At 31.1% G+C, this 17,054-nt stretch overlaps 1 long non-coding RNA gene across 1 annotated transcript in view; it reads left to right on the plus strand.

Moving 5' to 3' along the window:
* The window catches only part of LOC139512265 (uncharacterized), a 38,618-nt gene extending 22,188 nt beyond the window's left edge, over positions 1-16,430 (plus strand). Inside the window, exons 2-3 of the long non-coding RNA XR_011662234.1 lie at positions 13,390-13,493; positions 16,140-16,430. This is a non-coding gene — a long non-coding RNA (uncharacterized lncRNA). The remainder of the gene's footprint in view (positions 1-13,389; positions 13,494-16,139) is intronic.
* Positions 16,431-17,054: the final 624 nt, after the last annotated feature.

The following is a 17,054-nucleotide window of genomic DNA, read 5'->3' on the forward strand; positions in this document are numbered from 1 at the left end:
TAAGTTTCGACATTTCAAATTAGTCGAAATTGCGTGTTGATTCATGGCCGTTTTGGATTGATTATACTATTAGAAATTGATTATATGTGAAATGAAGGTAATAACATAGTTACACTCTATTCTATTATAACAGTTTAAGGTTTTTTCAATGTAATCTAAAATCGGTGATCGAATGGACATGCAGTTCACGTCATACAAGATGTTCTTTGCGTAATAGGTGTTCACTAAATTCAAGCCAAAAGGACCAATGTTATTCTAGAATGAACTTAGTTACATTTTTTTGTAGTTAGGTAAGAGTAAAAATGGATACGAATTAACACTTATACTTATACTTATGGAATAATATGCTAATGAATTGATAAAGGGGCATATCTCTAGAACTATTACAGTGACGCAACCTTAATTCAAACTTCAGACAGAAAATGAAAATACATTACAGTACGAATATTCAAGACTGGTTAAAACAATATTTGCTTCATGTTGACGTAGTTTATGCTACTGCGAAAAAATACGTGACACACAAAAATCTACACCACCTATTTTTGTTCATTTAATTTATCATGCTTTGGTCTTTTCAACTCTCTTTCTCAGTACATCTGTTATAAATAATTGCACATGTTTCGAGTAAGAAACTTAGTAAGTGGTTTTCTTATTTTCCTATCTTAATAAATAAACCCATCACAGAAACCGTAATTTAAAATAAGTACACCAAACTCGCGTTTCGTGTACAAAGATTCACCAGTCACGCTGTAATAATAAAAGTTAAAAAGTCGAATAAAGTATGAAGTTAAAGAGCGTTAAAAATTATAAACTACGAACAAAGAACAGTTACTTTTTTTTTTAGTTATGACCATATCTATAATTATGAAGGTCGACACAGAAGTACTGACTATAATGCTGGTGATATCATAGGGGAGGAAAGCAAAACCAGCGGTGGCATATATTTGTTTCTTATTTTTATTTTTTTTAAATTTTTTATTTCATATCTGTAATATTTTTCCTTTCATCAATGAATTGGAATATCGATTTAGAGCTTTAAATATTATATTCATTGTCTACATTTCTTTAGTAGAAGACTGAATTCAAACCTCCAAAATTGTTGTTGTGTCGCTAGCTTGGTATTTCATTGTTATATATATAAATTTCCAACATCTGTTAGAAAGTACATAATTTGATGGTGTTTACATGTGTACAAAAATTAGTATAACAAAATTATTACAGACCTTAACAAAATATGGCCTGATGTTTCTTCTGTTGCAACGAATATATAACAGGACTTCATTTATAGCTCTCTTCTCCGCCGCAAAAGAGGCAGTTTCAGATCAGTTGGGCCCTATCAAAACAAATCTGATATTTTGATCGGCAGTTTTCATGTTGTCTCACAGATAAGATAATTACTACTGATTACATAAGTTTTGTTAACTAGATGATTCTTGCACTTTCATCATTTCCAACGAATACCTGTCATAGGTTTTCCTATAGATACTCTGTTGCAATGAACGCAACACATTTGTCATTTTAGCTTGAAATAACAAAATAAAACCCACGCCAAATAAGCACGTCAGCCCATAGTTAATAGAAAATACGCAACCGATGGACGCAGTACGGACAAAAGATACATTTAATTTACTGAAGCCTAAGTTCAACACATGAAATTTGAGGTTAAACATTTCGTGCAAAATAGCTTTGGCAGTGTTTTATGCACGAAATGTTTCAGGATTTTATGTTTCTGTTGGTTTATGAACCTTGATAAATTATACCATCATTTAATATAGATCTTACTAATCGAAGGGGGAACCCTCCCCCAAATTGGTCTGTAAACTAATGACATGTAAATTTTTTCCAATATGTAGCCTGAAAATTGGCGTTGACATGTCATGGTTCACTTAATACTGCGAAACCGCTAACCACATCACTTAATATTTTATAGGTAGAAAAGAAAGAAAGTTCTCTTTTGCATTTTCCTCGAAAGAATCAGCATTGCAGCCACAATTAAGAGGTGTATTCATATCAGATACATGGCAAAAAAATTTAAGTTAATTGTCATTGATTAGCGCAATGTCTGTTTGAACTGTGGGAGTGTGTTAGAAAAAAGTACCAAAGACTGTATGAGCTTATAAGTTTTTTTTATGATCCTGTAATGATTTTGACTGCAACCTCCACAAAAGAAGTGAAAGCCGACATTTTACAAGTATTTCCAGTTATCTGAGGAGTGTATAAACACTAGGTTCAAAAGTCCCGACAGAGCTTATATCTATATACAATTTAATAAAAGGTAACCTCTGATTATAATGTAAGTCGTAAATGGCTGATTGATAAAAAACGCGTTCGCGGTGTTGCTTCAAAAATATTGTGCATTGCAGATTCACCGATAGAGTATCAGAAATAGTGCACAATTATGGACTGTCTTGGTATAAAAGAAAAATTGATGGCATCAAGGATTTAAATAATATATTGATAGATATGTCCCAGAAAAGTACACATCAGGACGAATTTAATAATAATGAAAGTAGAATACTATGTGTGATTGCTATAGCTGCTTTGGGTATGGGTCTAGCCATACGGGGTGTAGACTTGTTTGTACATATTTGATGATCGTAATCTGTGCTGTCTCAATGGCTTTACTGGCATGGCAAAGGACAGGCAATTGCAAAATAGAAGGTCGACAAGAGTCAGCTCCCATCATTTACGAAATGTTCACTATGTCTCTGAAAACCATTTCAAAAGATATTTCAAAAATCTTATAATAGAAAGAGATAACATATGCATCCATCCGAACGTTTTTGCCATGTTTATCCGACTAAAAAACAGTTGAAGTTTGTCAGAAAGTAATACGTGTAGTGGTTGCGAGCATATAATAAACAATTACTTGACCGTTACAGCAATGAGTAAGACATATATTAGAACAAACCTTCATATATAATTCGTCAAAAACTGCCATGAAATTTTAAATGTGCTTATATGTGAAAATACAAAGTTTGAAATGTTTATTTATGTTATTGTAGAATAGCATGTCACTGAATACTGAAATACCCAGCATTATTCAAAGATCAACTATAAATAGGGAGAGTTACGATTTTGCAGTTTCATTAAACACATTTTAATTATACTGAAGTTCTGATAAGTGTTTTTTTTCAAATTTTATGACCAAGAATAGTACAAGCGCATGTTGTTTTTAAATACAACTCTGAAGTAACATATTTAGACACATGTATATCTCTTTTTAGAGCAAAAAATAGAGCTTCAAATTCTGGAAAAGAAGTAGACATTTTAAGTTTTGCAGAAAAAAGTCCAATTGAAAAATTACACTTGAAATTTTGTAAATTTTTAAAGTTTTTTAAAACTTAGACTCAGAAGGAGTATACTCCTGGTTTACCTATGTAAAAAATATTTTAAGTGAACTTAATTTAGATATAGAACAAATTCAACAAAATACTAGTTCAGACAGAAAAATGAATAATTCATTTAAAGTTTATATAAAAATAAGCTCTAAAAAACTCCTTTGAAAAGATGCATAAGATGCAAAACATCGATGAAAAAATAAACTTTATTTATAAAAGAACTTCAAACAAAACATATGTTTTGAAGACTATTTAAGAACACCAAACTTTACGTATAGAAAATTAATAATAAAACTAAGAATTACTGACCATATTTTAATATAGAAAAAGGCAGTCATTCTAATATTCATAAAGAGCAGAGATTATGCCTTACATGTAAACATTAGAAAACGAAAAACACTTTATATTATATTGTAAATTAAAAAGGGAACTAAGAAACAATTGTTTTCACAATTTGGAGCTTAATTTTTCTTTTTAATATTTATCTGATGAAGAAAAGATTATTTTTATACTCAATCCATCAACACCCATCACAAGTAAATAAATTGGGGTCCTACATCAAAAGGTCATTAGAACTAAGGACAGGGGAGACTGGACTATTTACTGTAAATGAATGATTGTTTATATATATATATGTGAATTATATTTATATTGTTTGCTTAATTTGTATGTCACAAACCTAATGATTAAGGTTTATATGGCAATAAATATTTGAATTTGATTTTTTTTTTAAAACAAGTATGGAGAACAATTTAACGAATGAGTAATATCTTTATCTTTGATGACTTTTGTGACCCTGACTTTTAATTTTATTCTTTTCGTTTGTAGCACATAATAGGAGGTGTAGCTATTCTAGTAAGTGACGTGTATTCTTTCATTATAATGCCAACAATAGTATTGCAAATAATTGACATAATTGTTTATTGATAAAGAATCATTATCACATTGGGAAAAATCCTTTTGTTTAATAATCAATTATTAACATGTTGACTTTAAAATAAATCTTGTTTATTGAAAGATAAGTACAAAAAATGTAAATGTTCTGGTAAATGATAAAGATGCATTAGATACAACAAGCATTATCATACAGTATAGTATTTCCCTTTGAAATGACAAAATATTTAGATTCAAAGTAGAAAATTTCGACCTCTATAATTTTTGCAATGTTACTTTCACTGATTATTTTATATACCTGATACATATATATCAATTTAGATCATATCGATCCTTTGAAAGGTACGTGAAAATAGTATTTAACAAAAAATTGTAACAAAATTACGTTAATTTTTGTGTTTTTCACTGTGGGGTTAATGACAAAACAATCTCATATGAAGGAACGATCCAGAAAAATTCTTTCACTACCAAATTTTGAACTTTTCTATAAACAACCTTACCAATATTTTATATCCGATATTTATTGCTGCAAAATATTTCCTATGTGCATGCGTTGTGCCTAATTGTATTTTTTTTTATCAATTTTCCATAACCTTCAAGAATTATCATTGATATAGTCTTTTTTATAAATTAGCTGTTTACAAAACTTTTTAATTTTTGAAATACTAAGGCTTCTACCTTAGGAATAGATATTCCTAGCTGTATTTGGCACAACTTTTAGGAATTTGGGTCCTAACTGCTCTTCAACTTTGTACTTTCTTTGGGCTTTTTTAAAAACTTTTTTTTTATTCGATGCAGCATTCGTCACAAACTTGTAGATTCCGTACCTTCGTGACGAATTCACCCGATGATTGCGGATTAAAAGATGCAGATACGGATGTTATTAGTTAATTCCACATTCTGAAACGTATAATTGAAATGCATTCTATACCTTGTTTTTTTATTTCAAAACACAGAACGAAATTTGATGCATAAAAGAAGGACGTAAGATACCAGAGAGACAGTAAAACTCATAAATTGAAAATAAACTGACAACGCTATGGCTAAAATGAAAAAGACAAACAGACAAACAATAGTACACATGACACAACATAGAAAACTAAGGAATAAACATCACGAACCCCAGCAAAAACTAGGGGTGATCTCAGGAAGGGTTAGCAGATCCTGCTCCAAATGTGACACCCGTCGTGTTGCTTATGTTTGATGCATAAACTGTTTTTCAGTTTGACTAAAGAAGGATTATTTCTGTAATAACAACCATCTTATGTTTCAAGGACACTAAAAACGTCGCACATATATTTCAGATTTCATTCCGAAGGAAAAATACGTTCATGTTTACTGTCATAATTTAAAGCATATTCACTTGGAATATAAAACGGAACGGAAGTAGATATTATTTTGAGAAACATTATGAAAACATATCTAATTTTAATCAACTATGTATGTCTCTTCAAATCTGAATCATTTTTGAATTCAAAATTATGACAAATTGAAGATTATTGAAATCTAATAAAAAACAATGATGCAGAATGCATGCCAAATAATAAATATTTAGCAGCAGTATAAATATATACTGACGGTCTTTAAAAAAAGGCAACACATATTTTGTTTATATTTTTCATCAAATCCGGACTTATATTCATTTGTTTGTTTTCATGCTGCCCGTACTCCTTTTAAATAGAACAATCAATACCTGAATTTCCGCAGACGATCATTCATTTCGGAATTTTGACGTCGCTCAAATTATTTGATGCGAAATTAGAAGTGAATACATGAATGTTTTGAGAATTTTTCTTCGTAAAACATTTCCTTGAATCCAATGGCAAGTTTTAATATCTAAAATTATTTTCTTTTTTGTCACAACTGATAAACGAAAATTGAAATGAAGTTATTAGAAAATAGAAAATTAGAAGTTATTACAGACATAATTTAGTGCATGTTCTTTTGAAAACAATTTCGCGCTATAAAATTTCTTTTAAGTCCATGACACATCAGCGAACAGGTAGTGATAACTAGTAAATGACCACATATGGACCCGGGCAACCTGTACACTACCAAGAATTTACTCACGTTGTTTTGGTACATTTCTACCCTCGTATATATCAGTACTGTTCGGCAAGACAGAAAACTTGTAATGTTATACTTTTTGTTTATTCAGTACTGTTTTTGACAGTACTGTTTCAGTACTGATTTTGACAGTACTGTTTCAGTACTGATTTTGACAGTACTGTTTCAGTACTGATTTTAACAGTACTGTTTCAGTACTGATTTCGTCAGTACTGTTTCAGTACTGATTTTGACAGTACTGTTTCAGTGCTGATTTTATCAGTACTGTTTCAGTACTGATTTTGACAGTACTGTTTCAGTGCTGATTTTGTCAGTACTGTTTCATTATAACACTAATTAAATTAGTACTGTATCTGTAAGGAATTTTTCATTACTGTTAAACATCACTGTGTTCATAAAAAAGATGTCCTCTTTTTAATTACGTAAATGTGCATCTTTTTAAAGGTTTTTATTTGTTTCTATTTCAGGTAAAATTTAGTTTATTTACCTTAACATTAGTTACAATGTTTACATTTGAATGCATACCGTGATGCCTATTTAAAAGGTCTTAGGTTGTTTTATATATTTGGGGTGAGTTAATTGTTCTCTTTGGACACTTACCACATTTCCTTTCATTTTCTATATCGTGACATGTTGTCGTTTTCGTTATGTTTTTTTTTATTTCTTTGATTTAATTTTGTCCTGATTTGGTTTTGCTTTACTTCCAGCTCTTCAATAGTTACTTAGCTTTTTTTTAATATTCTAGCTGTATGTCATATTTATTGTCAGAATTGCATTATGTGTGGTTATTTTATAAGGTTTATGTTTTTAGTAAGGTCTATGTTATTTCTCCTTAATACTGTGTGCTGAGGGAATAATCAGAATACGATCACTTTTCTAGTCTTATTTCTTATAAATAAATTTTCAATAATAAATAAATGCCCATTGTTAGATTATTAATGGTTAAATTTCTTTTTTTTGTATACATTAATCATTCTGCAATTTCATTCACTTGTAATGTGTGTATTGTGAATAGTAACTTAGTGAGCATAACTCTTGTACTCTTTCCTGTAAACCCTAACTGCAGAACGTACAATGTATTTTACTAAAAAAAATAAAGGGTCAGATTTAAACTACATTACTCAGTATAGCATGTTCACATGAGGAGTGATGACTTTCAGGAAACTCTTAATTTGTAGTTCCTCAGAAAACTGTGATGGATTTGAATCTTACAGACATACGTACAGAGGTACATTTTGTAAAAGTATAAAAATCTAAAGACTGATTTCCAACAGACTGATTAATGTCTGACGGAGGTCATTTGGTACATATATCAACCTTTTTAATTTTTGAACATACATGGTTTGCGTATCAAAATTGATTTTTGTGACTGCATAAAACAAGCTTAGGAACTCAATTTTTTTAATTTATCTTCTTATCAACTGCAATAACCTCCATTGCAAATAAAATAAACAGTAATCTTTAGATTGAACGGCATAAAAGAGTAATAAATGTGTTTTTTTTCCCCTCAATTTGATGTTATAATCACTGTTTCATAATTCTCCTTCAATGTTATTTTCCACTGCTCTTCCAATGCGTGTGATACATATCTTTGCCAACTTGTTTCTGGAAAGGAAAAAGTGGATTATAATATTTATTATTTTTGTTAATAATAAGTCCAATAATTAGATCAAACATAGGTCAACCATGATATAATGTGAATCAGTGTACATGCATTGCTAAAGGTAGTATAACGTTAATTATACAAGGTTCATATTATAGATGGAGAAAAATGAAAAAAAAAGAATGGAATAATGTTTGATTTACCTACCTGAAAACTGGCATTGAAGTCATAAAACTTTCGAGTCAGCTTTTTACTCATTCTCGAGAATGAACAAATCAACCAATCAAAATTCTGGAATTCATGATTCGAGCACGATTTTGTTGTGCTCCGAGTCATGTTTGACTGAAGGGCCTGATCTAATACGCTTTGGAGAGGCACTTTAGCGCCCCCAAGTCTGGGTTCATGGCAAATTCCCATGTTTTCAATACGGGCTGCATATTAACATTCTTATATTGTTTTGTTATAAATTAGGTCGTTAAATTTTCTACATTGAATTGTTTCATATATTGTTTATGTCTTGGTCTTTTATAGCCGATAATACGGTATGTTTTTTTCATTGATGAAGTCTGCACAATTGCATATTATTGTTCACATCCACATCACATCAAACTTGGTGGATAGTTGTCTCATTGGCAACTCTACAACTTTTCATTATTTTATACACTATACAGCAGTTTAAAAATTAAAAAAAGGTATTTTTTTTTGTGGAATTTTTCATTATTAGTACCAGTGGCAATTATCATTATATTATCTTTTAAATATGTTATTCAGTTTCAGAGAAGGAGATCTTTGTTTATATTTCCGCAGTTAAAATATGTCCTGCTGTTACACTCATCTTTGGATCGGCACCAAAACACATATGTATTAACATAATCTGATTACTTGAGCACAATATCAATGCAATCTGTGAAACAGTTAACTGAGAAGTTGTGTGGACGGATATGTACTTCCCATAGACTTCTTTGTTAACTTAAATGACATCTTTCAATTGCTGTAGAATTGTATTGCTGCTCTTTATTCTTTTGAATTTGCTCGTTGTTGGTTTGTTGTCCCATGAACACACTACAACATTTCACGTTATTGAAATAAAATACTAGGAAAAGCTGCAAAACATGAATAAATGAGTGTAAAGCTATACCTACCTTTCGAATTATTTCAATGTTCTACTGTCACCTTTCTATCTTTATCTCATATATCATCTGCTCATTACAGTTGTTAGTTGTTGATCTAATAGACTTTATTTTCCTCATAGACTTAGTCTGTGTGTTCTGGTGGGATCCATTTTTAGATACCTTTAACAATAGATACTGTATCAAATATTTTGCATGCATTTATAAAAAGTTGTTTTTCCCAACATGCATTTTATGGTACTATTTATTGACATAACACTTTATAAATTGTCCTTTGAAAAAGTACATCATGAGATAAAGATTGTATCGATGATTTACAAAATGCTGCCAAGTGGTTCAGGAGCAATTGACACATACATGGGACATTAGGACAAAATTTGTTCCATATGTGAACACATTCTACTAAGGAAATGTCACCAGAATGCAAGTCTGTCATCATAAAGGATAATGTTTATGTGATACAGTAAAAACTGTAAAAACTTCGATAGTAAAATTGTGCGGGATGTAATTTTCAACAAATGTTACTGTGGGATTGGTCACTTTTGATCGGAAACCTCATATAGAAAGGAAGTGCCATGATCTCTGCAGGTTAAGAACTATTTCAACAACTCTTTGAGGGGCCGTGAGAGGTCATCGGTGGTCTTTTGTCTGAACCTGCAGCAGGGCAAATTCCTGTCCCTATTGAATATGCTTTCATTGTCCAGTGGCAGTCCAAGTTTCGTTGACCTTCTTTCACCCCAGATCTATTACAGGACTTGCATATTGTACTTATAATATTCAACAATTGTTTTGAACATGTATGTAATATTTGCGACTATAAATAGGGCGTCGAGCTATTGGGCAATCGGACCAATGTGGTGTTGGACTAAATGGCCCCCACAGAGCTCTATGGAGCTTTGAATCAACATACATTCAATCATTGACCAATAACATAAATATATATCTAAAAAGTGTATGTACATGATCTCTTCATATAAATTTCACATGCCGTTTCATTTGCAGTAAGAAAACCAAGACCGGTCCAAACAGGAGGATTTATAAAGCAAAAAAAAATTAAAATTTGCAACTTATAAAAGGGTCTGGATGTGGTTAATTCATTTCTGTATTGTGTAATATTCTATATCATTTTTCACTATTTATTTTAAATTTTGCCTGTTATTCTCTTTTCTTTATATTCAAGCACCACGGTCCACACTATTATCGATTATTCATTGCTTCTTTCTACTGGAGAACAACAATGGGAATGATATGAAAGCCCGCTATTTTGAAGTTGCATTAACTCCGTGAAAAATGGACATTTGAAAATTGTTTCTTGGTTTATTCTCGCTTGCCGTTTGAGGCAAAAGTTATGTCTTTCTGTCTCTTTAGTTTGTATATTATTATAATAGAATATATAACACAAATTTGCCCGTCTTAAAACAAAATATATGTTGAACATTGCATCTGTAATTTAATCTATTTTAAATAGAAGGAAACAACTAAGATTAAATATAATCTGGCCACAGAACTGCTAGAATATTGATAGACTGATAGATTCAATAAAATATAAAATCCTGATCCTGAGTATTCAATAAGTAAAAACATGTATTCTTTTCAGGATTTTTTATCTTATTTTAAGAAAGTTTCAACCGAATATGAAAAATGATCTTCACAAATAGTGTGACATGTTATAATGTTAATATGTGTATTGATTAATAATGAAATAAGTGAATGTGTATGTTGATTATTGTAATTATTTTTCAAAAATGAATTTAATAATGAATGATGTATTATTTTTACAATACGCTCTAAAGTTAATGATGTCATCATTTTTTATATTTTTTTTCTCACTCTACTTTAGCAGATTCATCCCTTACCTGACCAGTTAATCATTTTATTTTTCTCAACGTGCGTGATTCATTTTATCTAAGTTTGCATTTCTTGCTTTCTTCTAAATTTCCTATTGTGACATCACAAAATAAGGGCTACCATGCTCGATAGTGTTTTAAAAATAGAAAGAATACTGATGATTTCCGGATTAAATGGGGGAAAATGCAATTTGTTTTAGCATTATCAGATAATCATATTCTACCACCAAATATCTTGCATTACGATATTTCCCCACTATCGAGCTTCTTGTTTCAGATTTGAAAATTAAAAAGCCTCGAGTTGAGAAATTTCGTATCACACTCGATGTAGTGATAGAATTTTAAACACATAATAACTTCTGATTGTAAGTTTGACTGTTGTTTTATAATTCAAGTGGCAGACATTGCAAGATAAGAAACATTTAACAATCCAATCCAAAGGCAAACTGCAGATCACAAAAGTGAGAGAAAAGTAGAAGAAAAAGCTATATCTCATATCTCTTCATGCCATCCTCTAAATTTCTTTGCAGATTAATGTGAGACATTTTACATCTAAGTCATTGTTTTTGTTAGTGACGTCATTGAGTTATTTTGGCCAGACATTATTCTTTTGTATGCTTCATTTTCAAATTAAAAGATAATATAAAATTTGCGAACAATTGTGAAAAAAGTTACTTTAAATGGCAATAACTCCAGAAGGGGTAAATTGAAAATTTTAATCATTTTGACTTATTTATAGAGCTTACTTCGCTGCAAAATTAAAAAAAATTGTCATTTGTCATACCAAACGTGTGAAGGGTAAAAAAAATAGAATAGAAAATCAATCATCATAGATAAATTTTATTTATGGTCTGAAATTTTGCTGATGACCAACTGCATTATCTTTGCATATGATTAATAGCTTCAAGAGATCTAATCACAGATGGAAACAATAAGTTTGGCATCCCATGTAATGCAGACTGCTTGAGTATTCTTTTTTATTTTACAGCTGCCAATCGGTATATTGAGGGAAAAAAAACAATAGAAAAAGTATAGTTTACGGTGTTCATGTATTGCGATCGGAAGGTGAATGTTCCTACATCCAATTTTTTTTAATTAATGAAAAAATATATGAAACAGAATGAAAAAGTCTGTCAAAATGGTTCAACAATATGATCATAAATAGAATTCACTTAAAATAGATGGATATCAGAAGTTCACTGACATACACAATTTATAAAACACAGATTTCTGCGTCGTATAAATGGTATTATATTTATTGAGAGTTCAAGAACACTTTATAGAACGTAGAACATGCCATTAGTAATTATACAGCTGACTTCCTCTTAGTATTAATACCACTTGTTTTCGCCGACCTTCCATCAGGATTGACACGCCAGTCAATATCGACTCGTTAAAAGCGCGAACACTAATCTTATTAAAGACATATTTTAGTGAACTTAACGTATTTGTACATGAGAAATTTTAGGTTTTAACTAGAAACCCATATAAATGCAGTTGAATTAATCTCTGATTTTAATCTTTTTTAATATTAATTTTCATTCTTTTCAAAAATGAAATTATATATAATCCTTTTGATATTCAAATTAATTTTACAAAACGCATGTTTAACTGTTGGGAAGTATCAGAAAAGAGAGGAAAACTTTATAGTAGAGAGCAATAAGAAAATACGGTTAGTGAATCTAACGTCAGTAGGGATAATGTCGGAAAGCCAGTGTGCAAACGTCTGTTTGCAAAACAGTGATAACTGTTGTGAGATTACGTATGCTTCCTCGACTCGAGAATGTAAACGCGGACAGTCTAGCTGTTGTCATACGATTTTAGATGATATGTCTGGTTCAAACCTCCTACACACCAGACGCAAATATGGCGGTAAGTCAAACCATTGCTAATGTTGTTTTTCAATCGTCTGTTTATGATACGAGAGGTTCAGAATATTAATATTTGTTCCATGAATGATATCATGGATGCTGCAAGTTTTCAGTAAGCAGCCATCATTTTCGTATCAAACATGTCAAAATATTGTCAACAAAATTGAACATAAGCTGAATTTGCTTATTCTCTTACTTTCTAACTTGTTTTAGAGCTACCTATTTCATAAGACCGTTTCCGTCTTAATTTTATTTATCCGACTTTGTGTGGGCATTTATAATTGTAGTTTTTCCTTTCCATGAGTTACTAAGTAGGTGTCAAAATTAGATTTTAGGCCGATATTTTTCGCTAAAATGTCCTCAAATTCGATATATATGAGGCATTTCCAAATTTCCAAATGGTAAAAATAATGGTTCAGCTAGTTTCCGGTTAGTTTGAAAATATGACCCACAAATTACATTTTTGTCTCATCTTTTAGCATTTGTAAGCTGGTAATTAGTTCAGAAATACATACCCTAATGAACGTGCGCTTAATCATGCGTTTGGGTCATGTAATAACTAGTGTCTCACACTTTTGTAGCACATTTTATCATTGTAAGTTATAACTAATAAAGTTAATTGTTTGCGTATTTTAGAATATACTAAGATATTGTTTGTTTCGAATGGCGGAGTTTTGGGTGAATGGGCAGATGAATAGTTTTGTACAAAAGGTCATTACGCAATTGGTTACAAAATGAAGGTATGCTTAAGTATATGCACGTTACCCTTTAATAGCGAACTATATATTGTTTAATTAAAGTTATTAGTTGCATGGGACACAAGGGGTGACTTGCTGTTATACGTTATATAGCATGGTGTCGACACTCAAATACATAAACTTTCCTTCCTTTATTTATCAGTTCGGAATATATAATCATACTATGGAATCATTCATTTTAAATTTTATCTTGCATATTCTTTTCGGTTGCTAATTGGAAATAAAAATTTATGTGTGTTCTCAAATTATAATATCGTTTCTTCTCATATTTCGATAGAAAACGACTTTCTGCTTCGCCTGCGTTACTAATTATATTAATCAACAACTCTTTGAAACGTGTTTTCTACAGATTCTGTTACATGAAGTTGTGAGCGAAATTATTTTGAAATCAATTAATGAATCGAGGTAAAGACATTTTTGCATTGATAATCAACCGATGAATCTCTTTATGTACTACCAAAGATAATCTCAATGATGAATATCTTTATGTGCTACCAACGACAATCGGGATAAAATATGTATATTATATTTCCTTATTTATTGTGAAATAACCCTGTATATTTCTTCTCTCAACCTGAAAGAATTCATTAAGTATGTCTCATTGACAAAAATAATGCAAAGATATTATCTGACAAATTGATAACATACTATAGAAACATAACTGTTTGCTCCTTTTGTGTGTAAAAAAAAAGATTTATTTTATTTGTATTTCCATACGGAACATGTAATTTTCAATTTTGGTCAATTCAGCAGGTATTTTTGGTCTCTGTAGTAAATTTTTTTTTCACGTATGTACAAACATTTACAAAACATGTTTATAAATGAATAATTCAAATTTAAAACGACAGTACAATATGATGAAAGATATGCGCTTATAGTGATCAACACAGTTGGTAACAAGTGTTTTAAACTAATTATTGGATAATATTATTTAGATAGTTATCAAAGGTACCAGGATTATAATTCAATACGCAAGACGCGCGTTTCGTCTACATAAGACTCATCAGTGACGCTAAGTTCAAAAATAGTTATAAAGCCAAACAAGTACAAAGTTGAAGAGCATTGATGACCCGAAATTCCAAAAAGTTGTGCCAAATACGGCTAAGATAATCTATCCCTGGGATAATAAAATCCTTATTTTTCGAAAAATTTAAAGTTTTGTCTAATGGAAATTTATTAAAATGATCAAATATAATTAATATTCATGTCAACACCGAAGTATTGACTACTGGGCTGGTGATACCCTCGGGGCCAAAATGTCAACAAACAGTGAAATAGATCGACCCAGTGGTGTAAATACATTGTAGTTATCAAAGGTACCAGGATTGTACTTTAATACGCCAGACGTAGAATAAGTTGACAAGGTTTAAATTTGTCTTCGACATCTATAGATACCTGATGTCTTCTTAAATATTCTTACGAATAATTTACTAACCTAAAACTTAGGTAGCACACCACAGTTAGGTGTGTAGTTTCTCATTTTGGCCCCTGTGGATTTTTCAAATATGAGAGCTAGTGTGCCATAAAATTCATTTCTGGATAGCTGAGTATTAAAATAGCCTTCGTATTGGGTTTATATGACCATTAAGATTATGTAATGTATGTAATATAGGCTGCTTTCTGTATGACAGTCCGTATTTGTATGTCCGTACCATACATTTGAACGGCAATTATTGTAATGTTTTTATAGCACGAACTTTGTGAATAGATTTTACGAAAAAATGAGGCGAAGGACACTCATATTTTATTTGATCATTAGGAAGATTAATGTCAACAGTTTCTAAAAAGGTATCACCCAAAGGCATTGAAATTCCAGTTTGATCCAAATTTTGTTGGGATATGTGACATGTTCAACCCCCCCCCCCTTTTTGCAATATTTTATGATTAAAAAATGCAGAATGTTGCCATGCATGGATACACATTAAAGGAATTATTTCAACCTTTTAACTTTTGAAAATCAAAGCCATGGAAGATACAGATTACATACATATACACATGTACAACACAAAAAGTTAGGTTGCTGTATTAGAAATCCAGGAATAGGAGATGATAAATCATTTTGTGGCTCATATATAATTCTATTTTCTAACTGTGGAGTGCTACCTTAGATGTCTAATATGATCCAAAGCTTAGGTTCAGTAAACAAACAGAAGAAATCGCCAATATTACTACATACAAACAAAAGGAAACGTACTTTTACATGTAAATTATTGTTCCAATGCAAGTTCAAATTCACTAGGCATATGGCTATTATTGACTTTGGATATTCTTGATCAAATCAAAGTTTTAAACATGCTAGATTCGCAGTAAATAAAAACACGATCACGAAGTTAAATTAAAAAAAGGTAAGTGTTGTCAACAAATTAGAAGCTCAAAATCATGAAGTCCATCAACACAGGCCAGAAGAAAAATACCAAGCGAAATAGATCGGAGGCATCCATAAATGAATCTTAATTAGTACGTCAAATCAAGATATCATATAATACATGTTTGAAATTGTTTATTTCGTCTTAAATATGGATTGGCCACATGTCGATGATGGAACAAACGTATATAGCCTTACGTTAATTGAGAATATCATATATAGATACTTAATTTAAACGGCTTACTTTTTTCTTTAACTTACAGATTGAACCGGCGCATGAAATAGATAATAGCGAATTAAACGCTATTGAAATAATATGTGGCAGTAGAGGAGGTGAGCGCTGTGGTGATAAAAAAAGTTCTGGTCAGCAGAAATGGGGAGATTGGACTGGGGAAGCACTTTGTCCAGCTAACACCTTTATGACCTCTTTTTCTCTTCAAGTACAAAAAAACAATGTAAGTCGACAAGGTTTAAATGTGTGTTCGACATCTGAAGATACCTGACGTTATTTTACCTCCTATACATTTCTAGGAAGGTGATTGGTTAAAAGCGCCCTCGTGGAGACCGTGTATATTTCATATTAGGTTAGTAAGGAGGCGGGGCTTATCCCATACACGGTTAGTAGTGGTGTTACGTCCCTTTATATACCATACAAGGTAGTAGGGAGGCGGGCCTATTTCATACACGCTTAGTAGTGGTGTTAAGTCCCTTTATAAAAACGAAAAGGTACTGAGAAAAATCCTAAAGGTTTCAACAGACGAAGAAATGGATGATTAAGATTGAAATAAATTCATAAAACACATTTAAATCTAACAAGTTGCTTTTGTTGGTATCTGTTTGTGTAGGATCAATAGAAGTAGTTTCGTAATGCTAACAGTATTGAAGACTTGCGCATTTTGATATATCGCTAGTTTAGATGTCACACGTTAAGATAGTCGGTAAGATAAATTCGTTACATAGTGTGTGTGCTAGTGACCTAATACGGTATTTATGGGGTCAGTAAATTCCATATGGAATATATGACCCCATATATACCGTATTAGGTCACTAGCACAGTATGCAACTAATAATATTCTTATGAATAATTTACCAATCTAAAACTTAAATTACACACGAAATCATTTGCAAAACAACCAATGTTTTTCCTTAGCTTCATTTTCCAAACTGAATAAGTCTAT

This window comes from Mytilus edulis, chromosome 2 (assembly GCF_963676685.1).
Source record: "Mytilus edulis chromosome 2, xbMytEdul2.2, whole genome shotgun sequence".
NCBI classification, from domain to species: domain Eukaryota; kingdom Metazoa; phylum Mollusca; class Bivalvia; order Mytilida; family Mytilidae; genus Mytilus; species Mytilus edulis.